Raw genomic sequence first — 17,247 nt, forward strand, 5'->3', positions numbered from 1 at the left:
GTTTTTAAGTTTCCATTGACCAAAGGTGGGACAACGTTGGCCTCAATACATATAATAATTACAATGAATTTGAACTGATAAAATATGTTAAAATCCATAAGATCATAATACCAAAACCAAACCCAGTGCTTTTGAGTCGATTCCAACTCATAGCAACCACATAGGACAGAGTAGAACTGCCCCATAGAGTTTCCGAGGAGAGCCTGACAGATTCGAACTGCCAACCCTTGGTTAACAACTGTAGCAATTAACCACTAGGCCACCAGCTTTCCAAGTTCATAAAACTCATTTAAAAACTATTGGTAATGACCCCATGCACAGTAGAACCAAATACTGCCTGGTCATGTGCCATGCTCACAATTGTTATGTTTGAGTCCATTGTTGCAGCCACTGTGTCAATCCATCTCATCGAGAATCTTCCTCTTTTTCTGACCCTCTATTTTACTAAGCATGATGTCTGTCTTAGTCATCTAATGCTGCTATAACAGAAATGCCACAAGTGGATGGCTTTAACAAAGAGAAATTTATTCCCTTACACTCTAGGAAGTTAGAAGTCCAAATTCAGGATTCCAGCTCCAGGGGGAGGCTTTCTCTCTCTGTTGGCTCTGGGGGAAGGCACTTGTCACTAATCTTCCAGGGTCCAGGAGCTTCTCAGTGCAGGGACCCAGGTTCCAAAGGATGTGCTCTTCTCCTGGCTTTTGTTTCTAGGTGGTATGAGGTCACCCTGTCTCTCTGCTTGCTTCATTCTTTTATATCTCAAAAGAGATTGACTCAAGATACAAACTAATCTTGTAGGTTGAGTCCTGCTTCATTAACGTAACTGCCTCTAATCCTGCCTCGTTAACATCATAGTGGTAGGATTTACAATTCACAGGAAAATCACACCAGATGACAAAATGGTGGACAATCACATGATACTGGAAATCACAGCCTAGCCAAGGTGACAGACATTTTGGGGGGGGGGGGGCTGAAATTCAATCCATAACTTGGTCCTCCATGGACTGGTCTCTCCTGATAATATCCAAATAACTGAGATGAAATCTAGTCATCCTTGCTTCTAAGGAGCATTTTGGCTGTACTTCTTCCCAGCCTGATTTGTTCATTCTTCTCGCAGTCTGTGGTATATTTGACATTGTTTACCAACACCATAATTAAAATGTATCAATTTGTCTTCTGTCTTCCTTATTTACTGTCCAGCTTTACATGCATATGAAGCTACCAAAACTACCATGGCTTGGGTCAGGTGCACTTTGTCCTCAAAGTGACATCTTTGCTTTTTAACACTTTAAAGAGGTCTTTTGCAGCAGATTTGCCCAATGAAATATGTTGTTTGATTTCTTGACTGCTGCTTCCATGGTCATTGATTTTGGATCCAAGGAAAATGAAATCCTTAACAACTTCAAATACTTTCTCCATTTATCATGATATTCCTTAGTGGTCCAGCTGTGAGGATTTTTGTTTTCTTTATGTTGTTTTCTTCATACTGAAGGATGTAGTCTTTGATCTTCTTCAGTAAGTACTTCAAATTCTCTTTGCTTTCATTAAGTCAGGTTGTGTCATCTGCGTATGACTTGTTAATGAATCTTCCTCCAATCCTGAAGCAACATTCTTTTTCGTATAATCCAACTTCTCAGATTATTCGCTCAGCATACAGATTGAATAAGTATGGTGAAAGGATCCAACCTTGACACATACGTTTTCTGGCATTAAATCACACAGTACCCCCTTGTTCTGTTTCAACGACTGCCTCTTGGTCTATGTACAGGCCCCACATGATCACAATTAAGTGTTCTGGAATTTCCATTCTTTGCAATATTTTCCATAATTTGTTATGATCTACATAATCGAATGCCTTTGCATAGTCAATGAAAGGTAAACATCTTTCTGGTATTCTCTGCTTTCAGCCAAGGTCCATCTGACATCAACAATGATATCTCTCATTCCATGTCCTCTCCCAAACCAGCTTGAATTTCTGGCAGTTCCCTGTCAATGTACTGCTGCAACCATTTTTGAGTTATCTTCAGCCAAGTTTTACTTGTGTATGTTATTAATGATATTGTTTGATAATTTTTGCATTCTGTTGAATCATCTTTCTTTGGCATGGGTACAAATATGGATTGGATCTCTTCTAGTCAGTTGGCCAGGTAGTTGTCTTCCAAATTTCTTGGCATAGATGAGAAAGTGCTTCAAGTACTTTCCTAATAGAGCATAAGGGTAGAAATTGGGCCTTTCCTATTTTATGTTGTGCAGATTAGCTAGGCTAGAAATAAACCTCATATGTGCATGTACACATGAGTATATGAGTGTACATCTATAACAAGAAGGCACGTGAAACTGGTGAGTAAAGGAAAAATTAGTTAAACTAATGCTTCTGGAAGTACTTGTTATCCAGTACAAATCAATTTTTATTTCACAACATTTAAAAATGAATTCCAATTGAATTAAAATGCTATGTATAAACATTTAGAGCCATGGTGGTGTTGTGGATAGGAGTTTGGCTGCTAACTCAAAGGTCAGCAGTTTGAATCCACCAGCCACTCCTTGGAACCCTGTGGGGCAGTACTACTCTTGGAGTACTGGTGGCACAGTGGTTGAGAGCTAAAGCTGCTAACCAAACAGTTGGCAGTTCGAATCCACCAGACCCTCCTTGGAAACCCTATGGGGCAGTTATACTTTGTCCTATGAGTTCTCTATGAATCTAATTGACTCAATGGCAACAGGTTTTTAAGGGTATAAAAATTCATGCTATATATAAAAAAGAAAATACGAATTTTGTATACAAAATAATCTCTGAATGAAGAGGGCATAAAAATTTTAACACAAATGGAAAAGATAAATAGTTAATCAATTGACATAGGATAATTTATTAAACAATCCTCTTTTAATTGATTTATGGTGTGCTTATTATATAGGAATTTAATTTTGAATAATATGATTTGTGTCATTGATCCATTGATTTTTTTTTTATTTGTTTTCTCTCTTTTTGCAAGGTTGTAATCTTTTTTTTTTTTTAATTATACTTTAGATGGAGTTTTATAGAACTAGCTTCTCATTAAACAATTAGTACCCACATTGTTTTTTGACATTGGTTGCCAACCCTGCAACATGTCAACACTCTCTCCTTCCCAACCTTGGGTTGGTTCCCTATTACCAGCTTTTTCACCCCCTCCTGCCTTCTCGTCCTTGCTCCTAGGCTTGTGTGCCCATTTAGTCTCATTTTGTTTTATAGGCCTGTCTAATCTTTGGCTGAAGGGTGAGCTTCAGGAGTGACTTCATTACTGAGCTAAAACGGTGTCCAGGAGCTTACTCTTGGGGTTTCTCCAGTCTCTGTCAGACCAGTAAGTCTGGTCTTTTTTTGTATGTGTGTCTGAGTTAGAATTTTCCTGTACATTTTTCTCCAGCTCTGTCTGGGACCGTCTCTTGTAATCCCTGTCAGAGCAGTTGATGGTGGCAGCTGGACACCATCTAGTTGTGCTGGGCTCAGTCTGGTGGAGGCTGTAGTACTTGTGGTCCATAAGTCATTTAGACTAATCTTTCCCCTGTATCTTTGGTTTTCTTCATTCCCTCTTGCTCCAGATGCGGTGAGACCAGTGGATTATCTCAGATGGCCAATCACAAGCTTTTAAGACCCCAGACGATACTCACCAAAGTAGATGTAGAACGTTTTTTCTTATAAACTGTTAAGCCAATTAAGCTAGATGTTTCCCAAGACCATGGTCCCAACAGCCCTCAGTCCAGTAATTTGGTCCCTCAGGGAGTTTGGATGTATCTGTGGTGCTTCCATGACTTTGCCTTAGTCAAGTTGTGCTGGCTTCTCCAGTATTATGTACTATCTTACCCTTCACCAAAGTTACCACTTACCTATTGTCTAGTTAGTGTTTTTCCATCCCCACACACCCTGCCCTGAACCATCTGTCTTAATCATCTAGTGCTGCTATAACAAAGAGAAATTTATTTACTCACAGTGTAACAGGATAGAAGTCCAAATTCTGGCCATCAGCTCCAGGGGACGGCTTTATCTTTCTGTCAGCTCTGGAAGAATGTTCTTCTCATCAATCTTCCCCTGGACTAGAAGCTTCTCAGCATAGGAATCCCAGGTCCGAAAGTCATGCTCTGCTCTCACTGCTTCTATTTTGGTGATATGAGGTCCTCCCCTCTGCTTGCATCCTTTTGCTTTCCATCTCATGAGAGATAAAATGTGGTGCATGCCACACCCCAGGGAAGTTGTTTTACCTTGGATCAGGGATGTGACCTGGGTAAGTGTGTTACAAGCCCATCCTAATCCTCTTTACCATAAAATTACAATCACAAAATGGTGCACAACTACACAATACTGGAAATCATGGCCCAGCCAAATACAATTTTGGGGGGACACGTGTCAACTGATGACATGGATGAAGTTTGTTCAAGAATGTTATATTTTCTCTTCTTTTTTTTTAGAACAGTTATCACCTCTTTATTTCTCAGACTACAAAAGAATGAGTTTAACAGAGGAATTACTATTGAATTAAAAATCCCCAAAGATATATTTTTATCCCCTTCTTCAAATGGTCAAATATATATGAGAAGACAAGAGTAAACTGCCGATACAGAGAGAAAGTGGGATGCACAATAGAGAAGTCCTTATAACTCCCCTCTTTGGGTTTCATCTGAAAATTGTGAACAAGATGCAGAGATAAGACACCAAGATAGAGGCAATGATGAAGATTTGAAAAGGTGATGAAAATATACATATCATTAATAAAAGGTCAATACAGGATAGTCTGTGCAATGGCAAATATATTTTTAAAAAAGTGTTCTATTGATTAGACCTGCAGAAAATTAACCTTAATAGAAGCATAACATGAATCATGGAATGCAGGTTACTAGCTATGAAGGTCCCTGTGATTATATGAATGCAGAGTTTCTTTGACCTCATGGTGTGGTCCTGCAGTGGACGACATATTGCCACAAAGGGATAAGAGGCCAGTGTTGCCAAGAGAAAGCAGTATGCTGTTTCAGCAAGGTAGAGAAAATAGAATTGTGTTGTGCACTCATAGAGAAAAATCATTCTGTCCTCAGAAAATCTTGGGGGTGATGACACGGGAACAACAGCAATTCATCAGAGCCAGGTTACCCAGAAAGATGTACATTGGTGTGTGGACACAGTGCTCCATGAAAATATGAATGCCACCAAACCAAGATTCCCCACCCTGGTTATCAGATAGATAGCGAAGAACACCACAAACAGAAAGGTCTTCAGATCTGAGTGATCCATAAATCGTATAAAGATAAACTCAGTTGTCAAGGTGTGATTGTCCTTGTTCATCTCTACTTTCTCTGTTGAGATAGAAATTATGGAGAGGCAGGATTCTAATTTAAAGTGTGTTTAATTTTCCCTTCAAATTTGTCTTGGACAACAGGGAGTAGAGCCACTTCCTCAATCTTCCCCTGCTCTGTCTGAAATATAGGCACATATACTTCTGTTGTTGTTGTTGTTAGGTACCGTTGAGTCAGTTCTGACTCATAGTGACCCTATGCACAACAGAACGAAACACTGCCCGGTCCTGAGCCATCCTCACAATCTTTGTAATGCTTGAGCTCATTGTTGTAGCCACTGTGTCAATCCACCTCGTTGAGGGCCTTCCTCTTTTCTGCTGACCCTGTACTCTGCCAAGCATGATATCCTTCTCCAGGGACTGATCCCTCCTGACAACATGTCCTAAGTATGTAAGACCCAGTATCGCCATCCTTGCTTCTAAGGAACGTTTTGGTTGTACTCCGACCAAGACAGATTTGTTCGTTCTTTTGGCAGACCATGGTATATTCAATATTCTTCACCAACACCACATTTCAAAGGCGTCAATTCTTCAATCTCCCTTATTCATTGTCCAGCTTTCACAAGCGTATGATGCAATAGAAAACACCATGGCTTGGGTCAGGCACACCTTAGTCTTCAAGGTGACATCTTTGCTTTTCAACACTTTAAAGAGATCCTTCGCCCAATGCAAAGAGTCTTTTGTTTTCTTGACTGCTGCTTTCATTGTGGATCCAAGTAAAATGAAATCCTTGACAACTTCAATCTATTCTGTGTTTATCATGATGTAATTCATTGGTCCACTTGTGAAGATTTTTGTTTTCTTTATGTTGAGGTGCGATCCATACTGAAGGCTGTGGTCTTTGATCTCCATTAGTAAGTGCTTCAAGACACCAAGCAAGGTTGTGTCATCTGCATAAAGCAGGTTGTTAATGAGTCTTGCTCCAATCCTGATGCGCCGTTCTTCTTCATATACTCCAGCTTCTAATATTATATTCCTCAGCATACAGATTGAATAGTATGGTGAAAGAATACAACCCTGACACACACCTTTCCTGGCTTTAAACCAATCACTATCCCCTTGTTCTGTCCGAACAACTGCCTCTTGATCTATGTAAAGGTTCCTCAGGAGCACAATTAAGTGTTGTGGAATTACCATTCTTCACCATGTTATCCATAATTTGTTATGATCTACACAGTCGAATGGCTTTGCATAGTAAATAAAGCACAGGTAAACATCTTTCTGGCATTCTCTGCTTTCAGCCAGGATCCATCTGACAACAGCAATGATATCCCTGGTTCCATGTCCTCTTCTGAAACCGGCCTGAATTTCTGGCAGTTCCCTGTCGATATACTGCTACAGCCATTTATGAACAATCTTCAACAAAATTTTGCTTGCGTGTGATATGAGTGATATTGTTCTATAATTTCCACATTCGGTTGGATCACCTTTCTTGGGAATAGGTATAAATATGGATGTCTTCCAGGCAGTTGGCCAGGAAGCTCTCTTCCATATTTCTTGGCATAGACAAGTGAGCACCTATCTCCAGCGCTGTGTCTATTTGTTCAAACATCTCAATTGATATTCCATCAATTCCTGGAGCCTTGTTTTTCATCAATGCCTTCAGAGAAGCTTGGACTTCTTCCTTCAGTATCATTGGTTCCTGATCATATGCTACGTCTTTAAATGGTTGAACATAGACTAATTCTTTTTGGTATAATGACTCTGTGTATTCCTTCCATCTTCTTTTGATGCTTTCTGCGTTGTTTCATATTTTCCCCATAGAATCCTTCACTATTGCAACTCAAGGCTTGAATCTTTTCTTCAGTTCTTTCAGCTTGAGAAACGCTGAGCGTTTTCTTCCCTTTTGGTTCTCCTTCTCCACCTCTTTACACATGTTATTATAACACTTTACTTTGTCTTCTTGAGATGCCCTTTGAAATCTGTTCAGTTCTATTACTTCACCAATTCTTCCTTTGGCTTAATCTGCTCGACGTCAATCTCCTCTGACGTCCATCTTGGTTTGTTCTTCCTTTCTTGGCTTTTGAATGACCTCTTGTTTTCTTCATGGATGATGTCCTTGATGTCATTCCACAACTCGTCTGGTCTTCAGTCAGTAGTGCTTAATGCATCAAATCTATTCTTCAGATGGTCTCTAAATTCAGATGGGATATATTTAAGGTCACGTTTTGGCTCTCGTGGACTTGCTCTGATTTTCTTCAGTTTCAGCTTGAACTTGCATATGAGCAATTGATAGCCTGTTCCACAGTTGCCCCCTGGCCTTGATCTGACTGATGATATTGAGCTTTTCCATCCTCTCTTTCCACAGGTGTAGTCAATATGATTTCTGTGCGTTCCATCTGGTGAGGTCCTTGTGTATAGTCGCTGTTTATTTTGGCGAAAGAAGGTATTTGCAATGAAGAAGCAGTTGGTCTTGGAAAATTCTATCATTCTGTCTCCGGCATTGTTTCTATCACCAAGGCCATATTTTCCAACTACTGATCCTTCGTCTTTGTTTCCAACTTTTGCATTCCAATCGCCAGTAATTATCAATGCCTCTTGATTGTATGTTCAATCAATTTCAGACTGCAGCAGCTGATAAAAGTCTTCTATTTCTTCCTTTTTTCCCTAGTGGTTGGTACATAAATTTGAATAATGGTCGTATTAACTGGTCTTCCTTGTAGGCATATGGATATTATCCTATCACTGACAGCGTTGTACTTCAGGATATATCATGAAACATCCTTTTTGACAATGAATGCAACACCATTCCTCTTCGAGTTGTCATTTCCAGCATAGTAGACTATATGACTGTCTGATTCAAAAGGGACAATATCAGTCCATTTCAGCTCACTAATGCCTAGGATATCGATGTTTATGTGTTCCATTTCATTTTTGACGATTTCCAATTTTCCTAGATTCATACATCGTACATTCCAGGTTCTGATTATTAATGGATATTTCCAGCTGTTTCTTCTCAGAATGAGTCATTCTACATCAGCAAACGAAGGTCCTGAAAGCTTTACTCCATCCACGTCTTTAAGTTCGACTCTACTTTGAGGAGGCAGCTCTTCCCCAGTCATCTTTTGAGTGCCTTCCAACCTGGGGGGCTCATCTTCCAGCACTATATCGGACAATATTCCACTGCTATTCATAAGGTTTTCACTGGATAATGCTTTTCAGGTGTAGACTGCCGAGTCCTTCTTCCTAGTCTGTCTTAGTCTGGAAGTTCAACTGAAACCTGTCCTCCACGGGTGACCCTGCTGGTATCTGAATACCATCGCATAGCTTCCAGCATCACAGCAACACACATACTTCTTGGGAACAGTATTTCCCCTAAAGAGTCTTCTTATTTGACCTCAAGTGCTGAAAATCAAGGTCCACAAGAACATTTTGGTAATTTCGGGGAAATATTTGCAGTGATAAGTTTGTGTTTATGAATTCATACAAAGACAGTGAACAAACACAGGGTAACCTATATTTAGTGTTGTAAAATAAAACAAAGTGAGGACTTCTAGCCAAGCTGGTGCCATAGTCAGAAGCACCATGCTTTCCCTCCACTGCAAAAACCCAAAAAACTAAGTAAAACACAGACAAACATCATTCCTAGAACCTGATGTGGCAAATGAAGAGATAGACAACTCAGCCAAGCTCTGAATTGAATAAGAAACTGACAGAGGAGAGATACGTGCTGAGGGCACCATCAGCTAACACAGCACGGATCCACCAACTTGAACTCCAATCGGGGGTCGACCAACACCGAGCATAGGAAAGCAGATTCCTGGAACTCCCAGCAGGAGACAGAGCACCTGGTAACCAGCTATACACACTCTCCCTCACCCCATTCTCCCTCTGCTGCTATACCTCCAAGCTTCCTGGCTGGCCGTGGTGGCTCAGCTAGCCGGGAATTGCAGCACCAGTGCTGCTTGGATTTGCCTCACCCACATCGGAGATCAGTGGACAGGGAGTGCAGTAAAGCAGCTTCAAAAAATTCCCAGCAGGATACAGAGTACCCGGTAAGGAGTGATATACACTTTCCCAAACCCCCTTCCTTCTCTGACCCGTTCAGCCTCCTCTGCTTCCTGCCAGCTGCAGTCATTTGGCCAGGAGGCAACTGCTTTGCCCTCACGCTGCTTGGATTGGCCCTGACCACACTGGCCAGGGTCCTGAGCTGGTACTACTTCTTTCTATCTCTTTTGGTTTCTTCTGTGTCTCCAAACCACCTCCGCCTCCCTTCTCTGGAACATCTGGCTCTGTGTGCCATCTTTGCCTCTTCTTGAAAGGCTGTGAAGCCATGCTTAACTGCGGAACCACTCCGCTGGTCCCTGACACCACGCTGGTAGGGTACCTAGGGCTTTTTTTCACCTCGTTTTGTCTTGTTCTATTTTATTTGTTTGTTTTATTTTCTTTTTGCAGCTTGGGAGCCCCTTCTAGCTGGGCTGCACTGCACAGTTTAGGAGCCACTCGGCCAATCTGCACAGCCAAGTAAGTTGCATCCCTGAGGGCATTTGCTTTTTTCTTTCTTCTCTCTTTTTCCCTTTCTGTCTGTCTTCATTTCTCAGTTCTCATCTCTCTAGGTTTATTTTCTCTTACTGTCTACTGAATACCTGGTGCTGTGTGACATCTATAACCCCTCTAGCCAGGCTACACTGTGCAACCTGGGAGCCACTACCCTGGTCTTAGCAGCCCCACCAGTAGCACTCTGGGACTCCTGGAGTCTTTTCTTTTTCAAGTTTTTACCGGGTTATTTTTTTCTTTCTTTTTCCATTTTTCTTTTTGCTTTTTTCCATTTCTCGGTTTCTCATCTCTCCACTCCAATGGCAAGTTCCCTTAACACTCTTTTTTTTTCCCCTCTTTCTTTGTTTGCTTGTTTGTTTTTGGTTCCTGTTTTTCTCTCCTCTCTCCTCTTTCCCATATCCCGCTTAGCTCCACAAATCACCACCTTTCCCCTCTTTCCTGCCTCCCTGCACTGAATATCACACGTCTGAGCAGCACAGGCACAGCCTACTGGATCCTGCCCAGCAATGATTCCTGGCCCACCCTGTCGAACCTAGTACCTGCCACAAACAACCCATCCCAGCCCATCCTATTCTGCTGGACCTGCTCTGATGCACCATAGTTGAATGGCTGGCCCTGCCCTTTGGACAAGGAGGTGAAAAGTATCATGACTACAGATGAGCAAACAACAAAGAACACAGCCCACCTACTCAGACATAACCAAATAAAACAAAAAAAGCCGCATGAAACAAACAAACCTACAATCAAGAAATAAAGAAAATAACTACTGAGTGTCCCAAAGGCAGCAGACAATATCAAAACAAAACAAAACAAAAGGTCAGGAAGGGTCCAGTAGGCATCCAAACTAAAACACCAGATGGCTTTCTGTTAGAAGAAAAGGCACTAGAACTACCTGACAGGTAATTCAAATCTCTAATATTCAGAGGAATCCAAAAATCAAAGAAAAAAGCAGACAAAAATGAGGAAAAAAATAGACAAATTTTTGGAAAAGGCAGTCAAATTCATGGAAAGTAAAAGACAAAGAAATGGAACTGTTCAGGAAAGTAATACAGGAACAAAATGCCAAAATAAATCCACAACTAGAAATCATACAACAACAACAATTAGAAATCCAAGAGATAAATAACAAGATTTCAGAAATGGACAGTGTCATAGAAGGGGTGAAGTGTAGGTTTGAAACGATGGAAGACAGAAACAGTGAAATTGAAGACAAAGACTTAGATACAAATCTGTTTGCAGAAAAATTAGAAAAAAGAATGGAGAAACCCGAGATTTATGGAGATACAATCAAAAGCAACTATTTACGAGTGATCAGAGTTCCAGAACAGAGAGAGAAAATGGAAAACACAGAGAGGAGCATTGAAGAATTGCTGACAGAAAACTTCCCTAATATCATGAATGATGAAAAGATGACCACCCAAGAAGCTCAATGAACCTCATTGATTGGGATAGACCCCAAAAGAAAAACACCAAGGTATATCATAATCACACTCGCTAAAACCAAAGACAAAGAAAAAATCCTGTGAGCAGTTTGAGGGAAAAAAAAGTCACATACAGAGGAGAAACAATAAGACTAAGCTCTGATTATTTGGCAGAAACTGTGCAGGCAAGGAGGCAGTGGGATGACATATATAAAACATTGAAAGAAAAAAAAATTGCCAACCAGGGATAATACATCCTGCAAAAGTCTCACTCAGATATGATGATGAAATTAGGACATTTCCAGAGAAACAGAAATTAAGGGAATATGTAATAACCAAATCAAACTTACACAGATTATTAATGAGAGTCTTTCAGTCTGAGATCAAACAACATCAGACCACAGCCTGAATCTAGGACACAAGATAGTACCAGCCAGGTGCTAACTTAGGAAATGAACTCTCAAGGACTATCCAAAACCAAAAGAATTGCAACAGGGAACCAGAGAGGTTAATCTGTAAATGACAACAACATCAGAACAATAAAAGGGAATAAATGGCATAGGTACAGAATTTTCTAATGGAGAGGAAGGCAAGGCAATACTAAAGTAATAATAAAATAGATTTATTCAAATCTAGGAAGATAAGGGTAAATTTCAAGGTAACCACAAAGAAAGTTAACAAACCTACTCATCAGAATAAAGAAGGAAAACATAAAATCTCAATTTAAAAAAAAATCTAGAAAAACAAATGAAAAAGAAATCCACAAACAAAAAAAAGAATTCAGCACAGGAGAATAAGAGGAACAAAGAAAATGTTAGCACCACAATAAAAAGCACTACAAAGTGACAGCAATAAACTCAATGATGGAGAACAATGATGAATCTGTAAAACATCTCATAACATGGATGCATCTGGAGGATATTATGCTGAGTGAAATAAGTCACTCACAAAAGGACAAATATTGCATGAGACCACTAATGTCAAAACTCATGAAAAGGTTTACATACAAAAAGAAACTATATTTGATGGTTACAAGGGAGGAGTGGGATGGGGATGGAAAAACACTTAATAGACAAAAGATAAGCAGTAACTTTGGTGAAGGGTAAGACAGTACACAATACTGGGGAAGCCAGCACAACCTGCATAAGCAAGGCAATGCTAGCTCCACAGACACATCCAAAGTCCCTGAGGGACAGAATTGCTTGCCAGGGGACTGTGGGGACCACGGCCTCAGGGAACATCTAGCTCAATTGGCATAATAGAGTTTATAAAGAAAATGTTCTATGTTGTACTTTGGTGAATAGCGTCTGAGATCTTAAAAGCTTGTGAGTGGCCATCCAAAATACTCCACTGGTCTCACCCCTTCAGGAGCAAGGAAGAATGAAGAAAACTAAAGACACAAGGGAAAGATTAGTCCAAAGAACTAATGGACCACATCTACCACAGCCTCCACCAGACTCAGTCCAGTAAAACTAGATGGTGCCTGGCTACCACCACTGACTGCTCTGGCAGGGATCACAATAGAGGGTCCCGGACAGAGCTGGAGAAAAATATAGAATAAAATTCTAACTTAAAAAGGAAGACCAGAGTTGCTGGCCTGACAGAGACTGGAGAAACCCTGAAAATATGGCCCCTGGACATCCTTTCTGCTCAGTAATGAGGCCACTCCTGAGGTTCACCCTTCAGCCAAAGATTGAACAGGCCCAAGGGACAAAACAAGACTAAAGGGGTGCACCAACCCTGGGGCAGGGGCAGCAAGGCAGGTGAGAACAGGAAAGCTGGTAATAGGGAACCCGGGGTTGAGAAGGGAGAGTGTTGACATGTCGTGAGGTTGTTAACCAATGTCATACAACAACGTGTGTACTGTTTGATGAGAAACTAACCTCAATAAAAATAAATAAAAAGATATTTCAATGTCATTTTTTTGTATTGACAATCCTAAAAGTATACCTAAAATCCATTTTCCTGTATACATATATATATTTTTCACTGAGCAAAGATTTTTTGTATGGTGTATATTTATACAAATTTTTTATGTGCTATTCCGGGGGTGTGAATATTGTAAACAGCATACTTTATTTACTATGTTAGAAAATAAAAATGAGAAATTCAAAAATATAAACAATAAATCCATTATATGTTAACTTAAATAACTATAGTAGAAATATAGAGAAAGTTGATGGCAGGTATATGGAGACTAATTTTTTCTGTTTTTGGTATTTTTCATAGTAAAAATTTAAATAAAAAACAGCAGAAGTAAAAAAGGTCAAAATAGTTAAGAAAGTGCTGTAGGACCAAACATAAAAGAACTCTTTTTTTTGTCATAACTTATTGGTGATGCTCTTCTTACCAAATACTGGGGTTGGGTTCTAGACAATCTATTGTTTTCCATAATATGTTTATTGATTCTTAAGCTTATATGGAGTTGTTTAAATTATTGTAGATTTGTCGTGCATTTTAAAATGAATATTTTATATTTGTCACTTTCAATATTTTCTTGACTTAGCATTGGGACAAATTTAGAACTTCTTCACCAAATTCTTTGAGCAATTATTCTAATACATTGATTGGAATTATCTTAAAATCTCACCTAATTAAAAAAAAAAAATTTAATCAATATCATGTTAGGTCGTTCACTTAATTCAGAGTTAAATGTAAAAAATTGAAGTATCTAAAAATAATAATGATTATGAGATTTCATATTGGGGAGTTTTAAGTGGTAATAGAAAGTACAAAGAGAGATATCACTAGATTTGAGGACCTTGAAATGAAAATATCTGTATACCACAAAGTATTACAAGCAAATCTGGAAGACATGCACCTACTGACAAAAAAAAAAGTATGACACCTACATATAAAAATTTACTAGCCTTTTTATATAAAATGTATATATAAATAACAGCAAAAATGACAAGGTTCTTTGAAAGAGTATGCAAAGGACATGAGCAGGTGATTTTGAGGAAAAAAGGTGAATGGTAAATAAATGTACAAAAATAATTAAATTCACTAGTTATTAAAAATTTTCAAAAATCTCATCATGTAGTCAAGAAGTGGTTGTTGAATGCCCAAAAATATCTGTCACTGTAAGAAGTCCTGGTAATATAAAATAAGATATGACATGGTAAATACTCATAAGAAGGTAATAGGTTATGATTTTATTATACAGCAATTACAATGAACTATTTGTTGTTCCTTAAGGTGTTGTTTTTACCTATGCACTTCTTTCCTTTCTTAGATTTGTTGTAGAGAAAAAAGCTAAGGAGGATTTATTCAGTAAAAATTAAAAAAAAAAGATACATTCAAGTGCAGAGAGACACCAGTTCATATAAATGAAAAACTGATGGCTCCAGCAAGATAGCTTCTGACAAGAACAGATACAGCCCAAGAAACAAAGAAATTATAATACAGTCATTTGATTGGTTTAGTTTTTGTTGAGACAACAAGAGGTGTGGGTTTGGAATTGGGAATAGGCTTCTATTGAATAATTGGTTACAGAGGCTTACAGTGATTGATTTCAAGGGCTAATTAAAGAGGTTTTAAATTATAGTCACTTATCCTTTAGGAGGGATCATAAAAACATCTCTGGTTGATGTTATGCAGTTCTAACCAGTTTATCTCAGGGAGTTGCAATAACCGTTCGGTACTAGAACCATATTTCCCAGAAACAGCTGGTTAAAATAAAACCCTTTTAAGCGTCTGGGAAAGTTAGTTAAGGCTAGCTCCAAGTCCTTTTCCAAAATATTTAATTATATTCTTTCATAAAGAAACATTTCTTGGCCCACTTTACACAAAAAGACACCTATGGCAATATTCCTTTCCTTAGGGTGCATTTCCTTTACATCCTGGTTTGAACCCAGAGAGAAATACTCCTTCAGTTTCCATAGCTACTAGCAATTAAGGATCCAGATAGCAGGTGCCTATGAAAAGTAATGCTGATGAGATAAATTGGGAAACAAAGAGTCCTAAGTAGACACACACACACAAAGACCACTTTAATTCATCAAAAAACTGAGTTTAATTCAATCACTTAGTCTTGGTCAAATAAGACTTCATGAATTTCTCCTTTACTGAGTCTTCTTCAGTTTCAGCTCTTACCACCAAATATTTGAATTATTGCAGTTAGTCTTTTTCCAGTTAAATGCCAAATCAGTTTTCTAAAAGAAATCATATTACATATGGCCCTCTGTAACCTCATAATCTGCATTTGCAGATTCAAGCAGCTACAAACTGAAAATATTCAAAAGAAAAAGAGAGTTCCAAAAAGCAAAACTTGAATTTGCCATGTGCTGAGCACTATGCTGAATCCTCATGAAAGAAATGATGTGTAAGCATACCCTGCTGTAACCTCCCATAATTTTGTAGATCTTTGGTCTCTCTGCAACACTCAATGTTTGAGCATAGTTCACCTTGCATCTTGTTGTTTTTCTACTTGTGTTGTGTACACTCTTTGTTTCTGTGAAAAAATGACTCCTAAAAAGCAATTTAGTGGTCAAAGCAATCCTTCAAAGGCTGAGGGGGAGAGTAAAGTGCTATCTCTTGATGAGAAAATAAAAATCTTAGATCTTTTGTTTTTCCTTGTTTTTAAATTTTATTTCCTTGTTGAGTATATACACAGCAGAACATACAACAATTTGACCATTTCTACACATACAATTAAGTGACATTGATTACCTTCTTCAAGTTGTGTAACAATTCTCACCCTCCTTTTCTGAATTATTCCTCCTCATTAACAAACCCACTTAGACTCTTATCTAATCTTTTGAGTTGCTGTCGTCAGTTTGATACCATATAGATCCTAAAAGAGAATAAGGCTCAAGGCAGACATTTTTTCACTAGTTAAGATAAACTATTGTTTGGTTTTAAGAAGACATCAGGTGATTTTTTTGGTTTAGGGTTTAAAGATTGGCAGAAGTCTTAAATCATTCTCAAGCAAGAAAAAACTAGATTGGTGAGATTTATAAGGTAAGTGAGAGAGTTACAGGAAAAAACATTAATCAGATGAATAGGTTCTTCAGAGAAAAATCGGATTAATGATCATAAATGTTAACTTTGTTTTACATTAAAATATGGATTGACCAGCTTGCTCATGGAATCAGATAGTCTTGTTAAATTAACTTTTGGGCAAATGAGAGATGGAAGTTTAACTGTAAAAAACTTCCTGTAGAAAAATCTTTCTAAAATGGATTAGTATACTTTCCATCTTAATTTATTAAGAAGTGTTCAATGCTTTGCTTGGTTCCTAAGGAAAGAAAATAACAATTTAGAAAACATCAGAGTAAATTTAAGAGGCTGCTTCCAAAAAGCTAAACTAAATCCATTGCTGACCAGTTGATTTGAACTCCTAGCAACCTTATAGGACAGAGTAGAACTGCCCCATAGAGTTTCAAAGGAGCAGCTGGTGGATTCAAACTGCTGACCTTTTGGTTAGTAGCTGAGATCTTAAGCTCTACACCATCAGAGGCTACTTACAGGTCCCTAAACAAAGAAGCTTACTGAATGGTTTTGTCAAACATGTGGAAAGAGAGAAACTGCACATTTAACTGATCACTAAACATTGTTGTTGTTTTCAGTTTTGGGGGATTTTCACTGTTTTCTGCCTCAATTTTGCTGAGCAGCATTTGCAGCTTTCTGTTAATGCTCATAATATAGCAATATTTACTTTGGAATTAGTGCAGATTATTGATATTCCTAATAACAAAAAAGACAAGCAATGCTATCTTGGGGGAAAATCTTGAATTAATTGATATATTCAGGAATTGCACTGTCATGAATCGTGGAAAAAAATATCAAACTGAAAACATTCAAATCCATAAGAGTTTCAATATAAATGGCAATATTTTCAATGAAAGATTGATAAATTACCATTATACAAACACTCTATTTCAGAGAGCTTGACAGGAAAAATGACTTGTCTAAGATAAAGATGTTCTTGATTTGAGAATACATACTCTGTATAAATCCATATTCAAATATTAAATCTTGAACAACTCAAAGAAAGTTGAGAATCAAAT

At 38.5% G+C, this 17,247-nt stretch overlaps 1 pseudogene; it reads right to left on the reverse strand.

Moving 5' to 3' along the window:
* Positions 1-4,323: 4,323 nt before the first annotated feature.
* Positions 4,324-5,308, reverse strand: LOC100663646 (olfactory receptor 5K4-like; annotated as a pseudogene).
* Positions 5,309-17,247: the final 11,939 nt, after the last annotated feature.

Source organism: Loxodonta africana, chromosome 20, assembly GCF_030014295.1.
Source record: "Loxodonta africana isolate mLoxAfr1 chromosome 20, mLoxAfr1.hap2, whole genome shotgun sequence".
NCBI lineage: Eukaryota > Metazoa > Chordata > Mammalia > Proboscidea > Elephantidae > Loxodonta > Loxodonta africana.